Below are 11,704 nucleotides of genomic sequence, written 5' to 3' on the forward strand. Positions count from 1 at the left end.
TTGAAAGAGCACTTGAGGGACAGTTAGACAGCCCAGTGGGATAGAGCTCCAGGCCTGGAGTCAGGAGGACCTGAATTCAAATATGACCATAGACACTCCTAGATGTGTGACCCCAGTCAAGTCACTTAATGCCTAGCCCTTGCTACTCTTCTGTCTTTGAACGGATACTAAAACAGAAGGGAAAGAAGGAAGGAAGGAAGCACACTGAATTGGAAACAAGCTCTGCCTCTGAGGGGTTGTATGACTTGACAAATCACTTCACCGTTGGATGTCTCAGCTTCTAACATCCCTTCATGACTTAGAAACAGAAAGACTTGGATTTGAATCCTGACTAGGATCCCTACTAGTTTGTATGTCCACAAATAAGTCACTTAACTCTCTGAACCTGTTTACTCATATGCACAATGGGGATAGCATTATCTATACAGTATGTACTTCACTGGATTATTGTGAGGTTCAAATGAGATAGTGTTTATAAAATGTATTGCAGATCTTAAAAGGGTTTTATAAATCCCAGCTATTATTATTGCAGCTTTGAATCCTATGGTGCTGTGGGAAAAGAGAGTGAGGGTATATGTGGTGGAGAATTTTACCTTCTGTTTCTGTGGGGTGGGGTGTAGGTATTCTTCATAAATGGATATGACAACTCCTAGAATCCTACTCTGTGGGAGTCAGAAGACAGACTCCTGGAGGTGGTGACAAGGCTGCTCTTCATTCCCCTAATGGGAGGGTACAGGGCAGGGGGATGAGCCATAATAAATGAGAGGCTGAGACTTATTGGAAGGTCCCTTGGAGACAGGAGGAAGTGGTCAAGCTAGTTGCATTTGGGAAAAACATGCTAACTTCTTTACTTGCCCATATGATCTAACCATCAATTCTCATTTCCTCTTTACCTTGAGCAAACTGGGTATTTCCAAGCTTCTCCTGCCTTATGGAGCACAGTTCTAAGTTAGCTAAGTTAGCTAACCCACAGTTCTAAGCATTGGTCACTTCTCAGGCTCAAGTGCCTAGAAAATTAGAAAGGAGAGAAATAGCCACATAGCTACCTTGGAACAGAAGGTTGACCCTTGAGGGGTATTTGGCACCAAGTGGAATGAATTGAATATGATTCTCATCCCAACTCCAGGGGAGGGTCACTCAATCAGAAAGCATTTTTTGTTGTTCAGCCATTTTTCAGAGGTATCCAATTCTCTATGATGCCAGTTTGGGGATTTTCTTGGCAGGGAAACTAGAATGGTTTGCCATTTCCTTCCCTAGTTCATTCTACAGATGAGGAAACTGAGGCCAGTAGATTTAAGTGAGTTACCATAAGTCTCAGGAAGCGTCTGAGGCCAGATTTGAACTCAATAAGATAATCGTCCTGACTTCAAGCCTGGCACTATCTACTGTGCTACTTAGCTGCCTCTAAAAAGCACTCATTAAGCATTTGTCTGCCAGACATTGTGTTAAGTACAGAGGGTACAAAGGCACAAAGTTTCTGCCCTCAGGGATCTCACAATTTTTTATTTTTAAAATTATTTTTAATTTTAATAACAAATTTCCATATAAGTTTCCCAAAGTTATAGGATCCAAATTGTCTCTCTCCCTCCTTTCCTCCCTGCTCTGGGAGCTGGCAAGCATTTCAAGCTGGGTTATACATGTATTATCATGCAAAACATTTCCATATTGTTCATTTTTGTAAGTGAATAATCTTATAAAACCAAAACTCCAAAGCATATACCCAAATAAACAAGTGATAAATCATATTTTTTTTTTTATCTGCATTCCTACTCCAATGGTTCTTTCTCTGGAGGTGGAGAGCATTCTTTGTCATAAGTCCCTCAGAATTGTTAAGGATCATTATATTTCTGTTAGTGGCTAAATCTATCACAGTTGATCATTCTACAATATTTCAGTTACTGTGTACAATATTCTCCTGGTTCTGCTTATTTCACTCTGCATTAGTCCAAGAAGGTCTTTCCAGCTCTTTCTGAAATCATCCTGTTAATCATTCCTTTTAGGACAATAGTATTCCATCCCCATTATTTACCATATTTTATTTATCCATTCCCCATTGGATGGAGGGGCATCCCTTTAGTTTCCAATTCTTTGCCACCACAAAAAGAGCCTCTATAAATATATTTGTACAAATAGATCCTTTCACAAAAGATCTCACATTCTAATGAGGAAGACAACATGAAAATAATTAGGTACAGTTACAACATGTATGTGCATATATATGTGTATGAAACACATATATATTAAAACACATGGATGGTACCATCCATGTGGATGGTAATCTCAGAGGGAAAACAATAGCAGGGGGGAATGAGAGGGGATGGGATCCAGAAAAGGTGTAATTTGTGCTAAGGTTTGAAGGAGGCCAAGGAAACCAGGAGGTAAAGGTGAGAAAGGAAAATATTCCAAACATGGGCAACAGCCAAAACTAGAAGGTTCGGATGGTTAGAGAATTATGCAAAACCAAAGGTGCTTAATAAAAATCTTCTCAGCTGACCATTCATTGCAAGGAAGAGAATCCCACAGGCAGGGTCCCTGAATTACAGTGCCATCCCTCCTCCCTTTCCTCCCTACCACAGGAAGAGGTGCTTCACTGTTCTGTGGGTCCACCCCACCAGGAAGATGAACATAGTCAGCTCACAGTTCATTTGGACAGGAAATTTGGACTCAGTGTTGAGTCAGCCCAGTTAGGGAAGGATAGCCTCTTCCCTTGATTTAGTGCAGTCTAACCCCTGGCCTCTAGGAGGGAATAAGGAAGAGAAAGACCCATGCATGCTGCCATATTGGTACTCCTGGCCCAGATCCTTTAAGTCAGTTCTATCCAATCTATCCAGGGTGCCCTGGGTTCCTCTGCTCCCCATCATCCTGCCTCTCTGGCCTCCCAGGCTCCACCTCTAGTCTACTCTATCCCAGACAGTTTATCCAGCTGCTCTACAGAGCTGGGTTGGTCTGATTGCTTTGGCAGGAGGGGTCTCCCACCTTCCTGCCAGCCAGGAACCCTGACCCTATGCCTGGCCCCCTGCCTTTCCCCTGCCAACAGCTGTTTGGATTGCTGCCCCTGTCTGGGCAGGGCCAGAATCTCCTGTCAGAGAAATTCTGCCTTTCTTCATGTAGGGAAGTTGGGGGGGGGGGGAGGGGATCCTGAGTGACCTGGTCTGAGCCTGGATGGGGGGCCTCCAAAGGTAGCAGGGTAGTTCAAGTGGCATGGAGCTCAAAGATGAGCTCATGGACCCTTTGTGTTTGTGGGATGCACATCTGGAGGCAATTACAGATGTTCTCCAGTGGGAGTTCTGCAAAACACAGCTGGAGCCAGTGAAGGAGAATGGTGGAGCCTAGAGGGAGGGGGGCAGCCAAGGGAAAAGAGGGGGAGAGCCCAGGGCTCCTGCTGCTGGAGTGCGGTTTCCCCATCACGAGGAAAATTATTTGGAGCTGATTCTGCAATCACAAGATGCTCTCTGCAGCCAAGTGGGAGAGACGGAGCAGGCGGAAAAAAAGAGGGGGAATGAGGTGAGGGTGGCGACAATACCAGCATAGCCACATCAGAGGGGACCCATGGATTCATTCCCCCCAGCCCCAGGCCACCTGCGCTGTATCACAGTGGAGTTTGGAAAAGCCCAATCCCAATCCTGCCTCTCTGAAGGAGCAGCAATGTGGAGTGGTGTCCCCCACCCCTCCTGTCTGATGCCCCTGGGTGTATTCCTTGGGTTAGGCCAGGGCAGGAGAGGGGAAGGAAAAGGGTAATGGATGGAAGAAGAGAAAGAGGAAAGAAAAAGCTATGGGACAAGAGAACGGCCATATGGCCGGGCTTGAATCTTTTCCTGACCCAACTAGCCCAGCCCGGCCTGACCCACTTTTTCCTATTCCAAGTTCCTTTATTCGAAAGCAGCACCACGTGAGAAAGGCGCTGGGCTCAAAATGGGAGAGGGATGGGAAGTGAGAACTGTGGGGGTGGGAGATATCCACAAGAGGGTAGGGCTCCATCTACCCTTCCTCCCCCCACTCCATAGTGAGGAGGGGGAGCTAGGGACTCCCCTGTCATGTCTTCTCTCCTCCAGAGGCTCCTGCGGCCAGCTAGGCTCCCCGCCGCCAGGGCTGCCAGCCAGGCGCTGGGTCAGCGGGATGGGGAGGGAATAGCTGAACCAAGCCCAATCATCGAAGGGAGGGAACCCTAGAGCTGACTTCCCCTCCTCCCCTTCGCCCAGCCACCTCTATCCCTCCTCCTCCCTTCCTCTCCCAAGGTCTCCCCTCTTCCTGCTCACTTCCTTCTCCCCATTCCCAGGCAGAAACTTTTCTGATTCTGGGCGAGCCTCTTTCCCTACATGTGCTTCTAACAATGCAGATCCCCACCTTTTCTGCAATTTCTAGTCCCCGAGAATTGCTCAGAGAACTGAGATGTTAAGTCATTTGTCCATGCACAGCCAGGATGTGTCAGAGGTGTTCTTCCTGGCTCCCAGCACAGCTCTCTGACCATTCTGCCATTTGACTTCTGATGTGCGGGGTCTTCTACCATCTCTGTGTAGGGTGCTTGGTAAGTGTCCACATGTGTCAAGCTGCACCCCAACTTTATCTGTGTACATTGATTTGCCTTAGAGAGAGAGGATTCTCTTCCCTTTGGGGTTCATCCCATCTTTCCACTCAAAAAAGAACTCCGGATCAGGAAGGGTCCTAAAGGATCAGCCATTGGCAAGGGGATCCGGGGGATTTGGGAACCAGAAGAGGACAGTGTACATTGTCTGGGGGCCCTCAAGGAAGTCCTTGTCAAGGTTACTCCATTGTTTTGGTTACTGGTGTGGAACCCTTGCCAGGCTCTGACTTGAGAGCTATTAGCCTGCTTGCCATCCTGGGGAGATCTTGCTGGACTGCTGCCTTTCTGTCCCCCAACAATCTCAGGAGCCACAGGGAAGCCCCAGAGCCCAGAAGGGGGAAGGGAAGCAGGCCTGCCTCTTTCCAAATGAGCTCACTCACACATACTTTCCACCCTGGCCCACAGCCGATGGCTGAGCTCTTCCCAGGCCAGGCTTTCCCTAAGCCAAGACCCAACCCCCTCGGACCTCCATTGCCACCTTCTCCTGGGCCCCCTGGAGATATCATAGCCCAGGGCTTTCCTCATTTGACCCCAGAGGGAATGGGCTCCCCTGCCCACCATCTTGAAGATCAATGGGACAATACATCCCCCCCACTTCCTCAGTCCTCCCACTTCACCAAAGGGCCTGTGACCCTACGAGCTCTGGGAGGAAGAAGCGCTTATGACAAGAGCTCCTAATTGGGGTGGCGGGAGCAGAACAGGAAGGGGCAGTGACCCAGGGGCAGAGGGATGAATAGGCTTCCTCTGTAAGCCCAAAGTAGCTCATGACTCACTGGGCAGGAGCATAAAGAATGAAACACTCACGCAGCCTCAGAAGACCAGTCACATCCTGCTGTCTTCCTGGTTCGCATGGAAAGGGGATTCCCCTTGTGTGGAACAGACCACAGGCTGAGACTGTTAGGGTCCAGTGCATCACCCACCACCAAGGAAGACCCACAGACCATGCAATCAAGCAGGAGGGTCCTTTATTCTGGTACGCACCAGGGGAAGCTCAGCACAAGAGTTCCGCCTGCAGTTGTGAGTGCAGAGTCTTTTATACCCAACGTCTGTCAGCTACCACTAACCAACATACGTGGCCTGCAAGTTCCTCCTGGAGTCTATGCTTTGGGTGTTGACACATACACGTTCCCTGACAGGGGTCTGTTGGCCAGATGTTCTACAGTGATATGTGCTGTACTGACCGAGTAGCTCCCTGCTTGGGGCTCCTTCAAGACCAGGTGAAGAAAGGAGGCAAGGACAGATGGGAAAATTAGAACTATCAAAAGAGCCGCTTCTCCAAAGGCCTGACACCTTCCCCATGTGATGCCAAGGCCATCAAACACTGAGCAGCCTCTGTTTTATACTAAAAGTCTGCCTTTGGCCCCAGCCTGAGAGTGAGCTAGGGCAAGAGGCAGTAAGAGCTTTTATTAAACGCCTACTATGTGCTAGATGCTGGAGATACAAAGAAAGAACTTCAGCAAACATTTATCAAGCACCTACCGCCTGCAAAGTCCCCAGGTGCTGGGAATGCAGAGAACCTGCCCTCACGAAGCTTGCATTCTTTATTTAATGTAAAAATCTATGTGTTAGGCATTTTGTTTTCTAATGTGATCAGGGTGGAAAAGAAAGGAACCTCTATGTTCTAAAAAATTCATAGCAGCTCTCTCTGTGGTGGCAAAGACCTGGAAATTGAGGGGATGTCCATTAGTTGGAGAATGGCTGAACAATTTGCAGCATATGATTGTGATGGAATACCACTGCACAGTAAGAAATGATGAGCAGATCCACCTCCAGTGAAGGAACTGTTGGGAGTCCGGAGGATGCAGATCAAAGCTTTCACATCAGCGCATTTACGGTTTTATTTTGAGCATTTGGTTTTGTATGAGTGTGTTCTTACTACAATAGCCAATATGGGAGTGTATTTTGCATGATACTACATGCACGATCCAGATCAAATTGATTAACAATTCCAAATTGGGGGAAGAAAGGAGGGGAAGGGGATGGTTCAGATCTTATAATTTTGGAAAATGTATATTGAAAATTATTCTCTTTTGTAATTGGGAAAAGAAAATATCTTTAAATCATAAAAAAGAAATGATAAGGAGATTATTTTTTTAAATGGGTCACTTTAGAATTTATGAAATTATTTTCTTCCCAAAATCCTGTGAAGTATCATGTCTCTTTTTTAACATATAGAAAAATTGCTTAGAGTGGGTAAACAACTCTGGTTTTTTCATTTTCATTTTGAACTTAACAAATACCAAATAAAATGGATATTTTTATAAAGAGTGGATCAGAAAAAAGATTGTGTACAAAATGGCATATCTCTTAAATATAGCTTTTCATTTTAAGCATATGAGTTCAACCTGTAGTTTTCAAAGCTGTCCTGTTTACCTTTTACCTTCCTTTACTTCCATGAATTAAAAAAAAAAAACACAACAACCCTACTTTCTATATTAGTAGCAACTCTTAAGATAGAAGGACTAGGGCTAGATGACTTGATCAAGGACATATAGCTAAGAAATGTCTAAGATCAAATTTGAACCCTGGACCTCCAAACTCCAGGCCTGGCTCTCTAGCCACTGTGCCACCTACCACTCTTCTATGCATTTTTTAAAAAGAGGCTTTGAAAAACAGCTAGATGTCTCAGTGGCTTGAGAGCCAGACCCAGATAAGAAGTCCTGGGTTCAAATGTAGACTCAGATACATCCTAGCTATGTGACCCTGGTCAAGTCATTTAGCTCCAATTGCCTATAGTTTATCATTCTTCTGCCTTGGAACTGATACTTAGTATTGATTCTAAGACAGAAGATAAAAGGTTGTTTGTTTGTTTTTTAAAGCTGTTTCAAACTCTCTTTTTTTTGTCTGCTTCTTTCTTTTTATTTTTTCTTTTAATCCTATATCTACCACCCCTTAACTTCCCTGTACCCCCTACTGGGGGGAAAAATAGCATATTCTGCAGATGAAGAAGAGGACACAAAACATACCCATGTAAATATACTACAATGCAGAGAGTGATGGGTAAAAGAGAAATCTAGACAATGGCTCTAGGAATATCTAAAGATAAAGAAAACATTCTTAAGAGTCTCAGGGCAGGCAGCCGGGTAGTACAATGGTTAGAGAGCCTGGAGTTGGGAGGAACTGACTTCAAATCTGGCCTCAGACACTTCCCAGTTGTGTGACCCTGGGCAAGTCACTTAACCCCCATTGCCCAGTTTTCTGCTCTTCTGCTTTGGAATCAAAGCACAAAATTGGCTCTAATTGGTAAGAGTTTAAAAAAGAGAAGGGGATGGAGAGAGAATCAGGGAAGACTTCACTATAGAGGTGCTATAAAAACTGAGCCCTGAAGGAAAACAAAGCTTTTGAAGAAAGAAAGGAGTGGATTCTAGGCAAGAGAGATAACTAATAATGCACAAAGGCAGGCAACGGGATGCTACCTTTCAGGTAAAGAATGGGCCAACTTGACTGGAAGAGAATCTAAGAGGGAAAATGCAGACTAACACTGGAAAGGTAGAGTAGAGTCAGAATCTGAAGGGCCTTAAAAAACTAAGCCAAACCCAGTAATAGAAAGCTTCTGAAGAGCTTTGAGCCAGCAAGTGGCATGATGAGGCTTGTGCCTTATTAAGCTGGAAAATTATGCTGGTAGTTAAGTGGAGGAAAGATTGAAGAGGGAAAGAGCTAGAGGCAGAAAAATAAGTTATAGTGGTATAGGGAAGAGGTTAGGAGGGGCTGGAACAAGGGCAGCACCTTTCACCTGAGCTGTTGCAAAAGTTTCTGAATTCATTTTCTTGACTCATATGTCTCCCACTCCAATCACTCCTCCCCGGAGCTCCCAAAAGATTTTCTTAATGCATAGATCTGACCATGTCACTTTACTCAATAAACTTTTTGGTATTGATCAATCATTTCAGTCACATCTAACTCTTCATGACCCCATTTGGGTTTTCTTTCTTTAATCATTTTTTTTAATTTTTAAAACTTTTAAATTCTTTTATATATATATCAATTAAATGTAATAACAAATTTCCACACAAGTTTTCCCAAGTTATATAATCTAACTTATCTCCCTCCCAACATTCCCTTCCCAGTACTGGCAGGCAATTCATCTGGGTTATACATGTATTAATCTATAGAAAATATTTCCATATTGTTCATTTTTGTGAGTAATCTTACAAAACCAAAACATAAACCCAAATAAACAAGTGAAAAATCATGTTTTCATCTGCATTCTGACTCCAGAAGTTCTTTCTCTGGAGGTGGAGAACATTCTTTGTCATAAATCCATCAAAATTGTCATTTGGGGTTTTCTTGGCAAAGATACTGGAATTGGTTTGCCATTTCCTTCTCCAGTTTACTTGACAGAAGAGAAAACTGAGGCTAACAGGGTTAAGTGACTTGCCCAAGGTCACATAGCTAGTAAGTTTCTGAGGCTAGACTTGAATTTAGGAAGAAGAGTCTTCTAGATTCCAGACCCAGCACTTTATCCACCATGATACCCCCAACTTTCCCCCCAAAACTCTAGGGCTCCCTATTGCCTCTAGGTTTAAGACTTAATGCATTATTACTCCTGTCTTCATACACTCCAGCCAGACTGGTCTTACTGTTACTCAAATAGGAAACTCCACCTCTTACCTCCTAGCCTTCATAAGCCTATTTCTCTTTCCTGAAGCATACTCCCTTTTTCTTCAAGAATCAATTCCAGCATCATTGTCTGCATGAAGGCTTTCCTGGCTCCTACAACTCCTAGTCCTTTCCTCCTCAAAATGTATTCATTATGCCTATATTATACATTTTTTTCATCTCAGTCAGTCAATCAATGGACATTTATTAAGCACCTACTATGTGCTAGCTTCGGTGCTATGTGCTGAAGATACAAAGAAAGGCACAAGGTGATTCCCCACCCTCAAGGGGCTTATATTCTAAAGGAGACAGCTTGCAAACAACAATGCATAAATAAGCTACATAGAATATGGATATTTTCTCCCTGTCCCTCCCCCCCATACTCTTCCTACTCAAAAATCTGACCACTGACCTCCTTGGTTTCCTTTAAATCTCATCTCATACCCCACCTACAGGAAACCTTCCCCAGTCCCTCTTAATTTCAGCCAATTCCCTTTGTTAATTATTTCTATTTATCCTGTGTTTTCTTTTTTCTAAAACCTTTACCTTCTGTTTTAGTTAAATGCTTTGAATATCTTGTTTTTATGTTGTCTCCCAATTTAGATTGTAAGCTCCTTGGGGGCAGTTGGGCAGCTCAGTGGATTGAGAATTGGGCCCAGAGATACAGGGTTCAAATTTGACCTCAGATACTTCCTCCTGTATAATCCTGGGTTAATTTAACACTTAACCTCCATTGCCTAGCCCTTATCACTCTTCTGCCTTGGAGCCAATACACAATATTGATTCTAAGATAAAAGGAAAGGGTTATAAAAATAAATAGGTAAATAAGAGATCATAAGGTCCTTGAGAGCAAGCACTGTCTTTTGCCTTTTTTGCATCACTATCACTCACCTCAGGGCCCAGCACACTGTCGGTGCTTAATGAATATTTACTGATTGAGAAATATTCAACAGAGAAAAGGCATTAGAATTAAGAGAGATTGGAAAAAAGCAGAATTTTAGCTGGAACTTGAAGCCAGGAGACAAAGGTGAGGAGGAAGAGCATTCCAGGAATGAAGAACAGAAAGTAAAACTTCCTGGGAATGTAGAACAGCCAGGAGAGCAGTGTCAAACCACATGGCTAGGAAGGGTGGGAGTCTGCATTTGAACTCAGATCTTCCTGACTATAGGTCTAGTGCTCTTAACCATGGAGCCACAGCTGCTTCCACACTGTGGGATGTGCAGGGAGGAGAGGGGTAGCAATTAGGAGTGCAGAAATGAGTTTATGATCATCTAGAAGGTAGTTACTGTTGTGGGGTGTAGAGGTGTGCCCCTGGGGTTTGGGAAGGATACCTTTTGCAAGAATGCAAGACTCTGAAACTTAGCTTAAAAGAAAAGAGAGATTTATTAGTAATGTTGAAATTTTGGCCAGCAAGACAGCATGAGTGGAACAACTTGGAAGGTTGCTCCCAGAAGCCTCCATACTGGGGTTATTATATTCTTCTACAGCAGTGGGGACATGACTCTGGAGCTAGGGGTTGGGGGGGGAGGTTAGCCTGAGGGCATGGAGGTGGTTCTCATGATTTGGAAGATGAATGAATGAGGTGTGTCTCTTTGTCCATCTCAGTTCAATGGGGTAATCGGAGGAGGGTAATCTCCAAGGTCTGGTGCTTTGGGTGGGAGTCTGGAGGGCCTAAGGAGCAGAGGAATGACCCTGATAACTGTTTGCCAGAGTTTCTTGGGGTACAATGCCCATGACAGTAACTGCTTGTCTACTACTATATGGCCAACACAGGGACAGGTATTGTGGACAGGAACAATATTCCTGCCCTCAGGGAACTCCTGACCTTTTTGTGCCCATGAGTCTCCATTTCAACTACTGAAAAAGCCATTTGTAAATTCACACCCCCTCCTCCTTTTCCATAACATCTCCCAGCTCCATTAGGTTGGGCTGCCCCAGCCAGGAAAAACTGATTGGGCTCTGCCTGTGTATTTCCAATCTCTCTGTAGGACTGACAGCCTGAGGATGGGGGAGGTGAGGAATGAGGGCAGGCAGGAGACAGAGGCAGCCCTACTCCATCCCTATACCCTCCTGGAAAGAGGGACTGTTCTTAGAAGGATTTGAGTGGAATTGGAGCCTAGGATCCAAGACTTTCTCATTTGAGTCTCAGTTTCCCCATCTGTAAAATGAAGATGACACTTCTTCTACTTATATCTCCTAGGTGTGAAAAATAGCTCTTGGCAAACACTGATATTCTAATGAACCTGTAAACTTCCAAGTGTTATGGGACCATGAATTGGGAGTCTGCCACAGCCATGGGTCCCCAGATTCTTCCCAGGATCCATCGGCATGCCCCAACAGTAATTATAATCAGTCCCATTTATGGAGCGCCCTAAAGACCTTCCATAGACACTATATCACTTAATTCTCCCAATTCCTTCCCCTTCCCTCCCACCCCATCCCCAGATTGAGAAGAGGAGAAGCGAGACTCCATAGAGAGGTCTCTGGATGGAGGACAGGAGCCAAGCCTGGAGGCCAGCCCTA

Source organism: Monodelphis domestica, chromosome 1 (assembly GCF_027887165.1).
Source record: "Monodelphis domestica isolate mMonDom1 chromosome 1, mMonDom1.pri, whole genome shotgun sequence".
NCBI lineage: Eukaryota > Metazoa > Chordata > Mammalia > Didelphimorphia > Didelphidae > Monodelphis > Monodelphis domestica.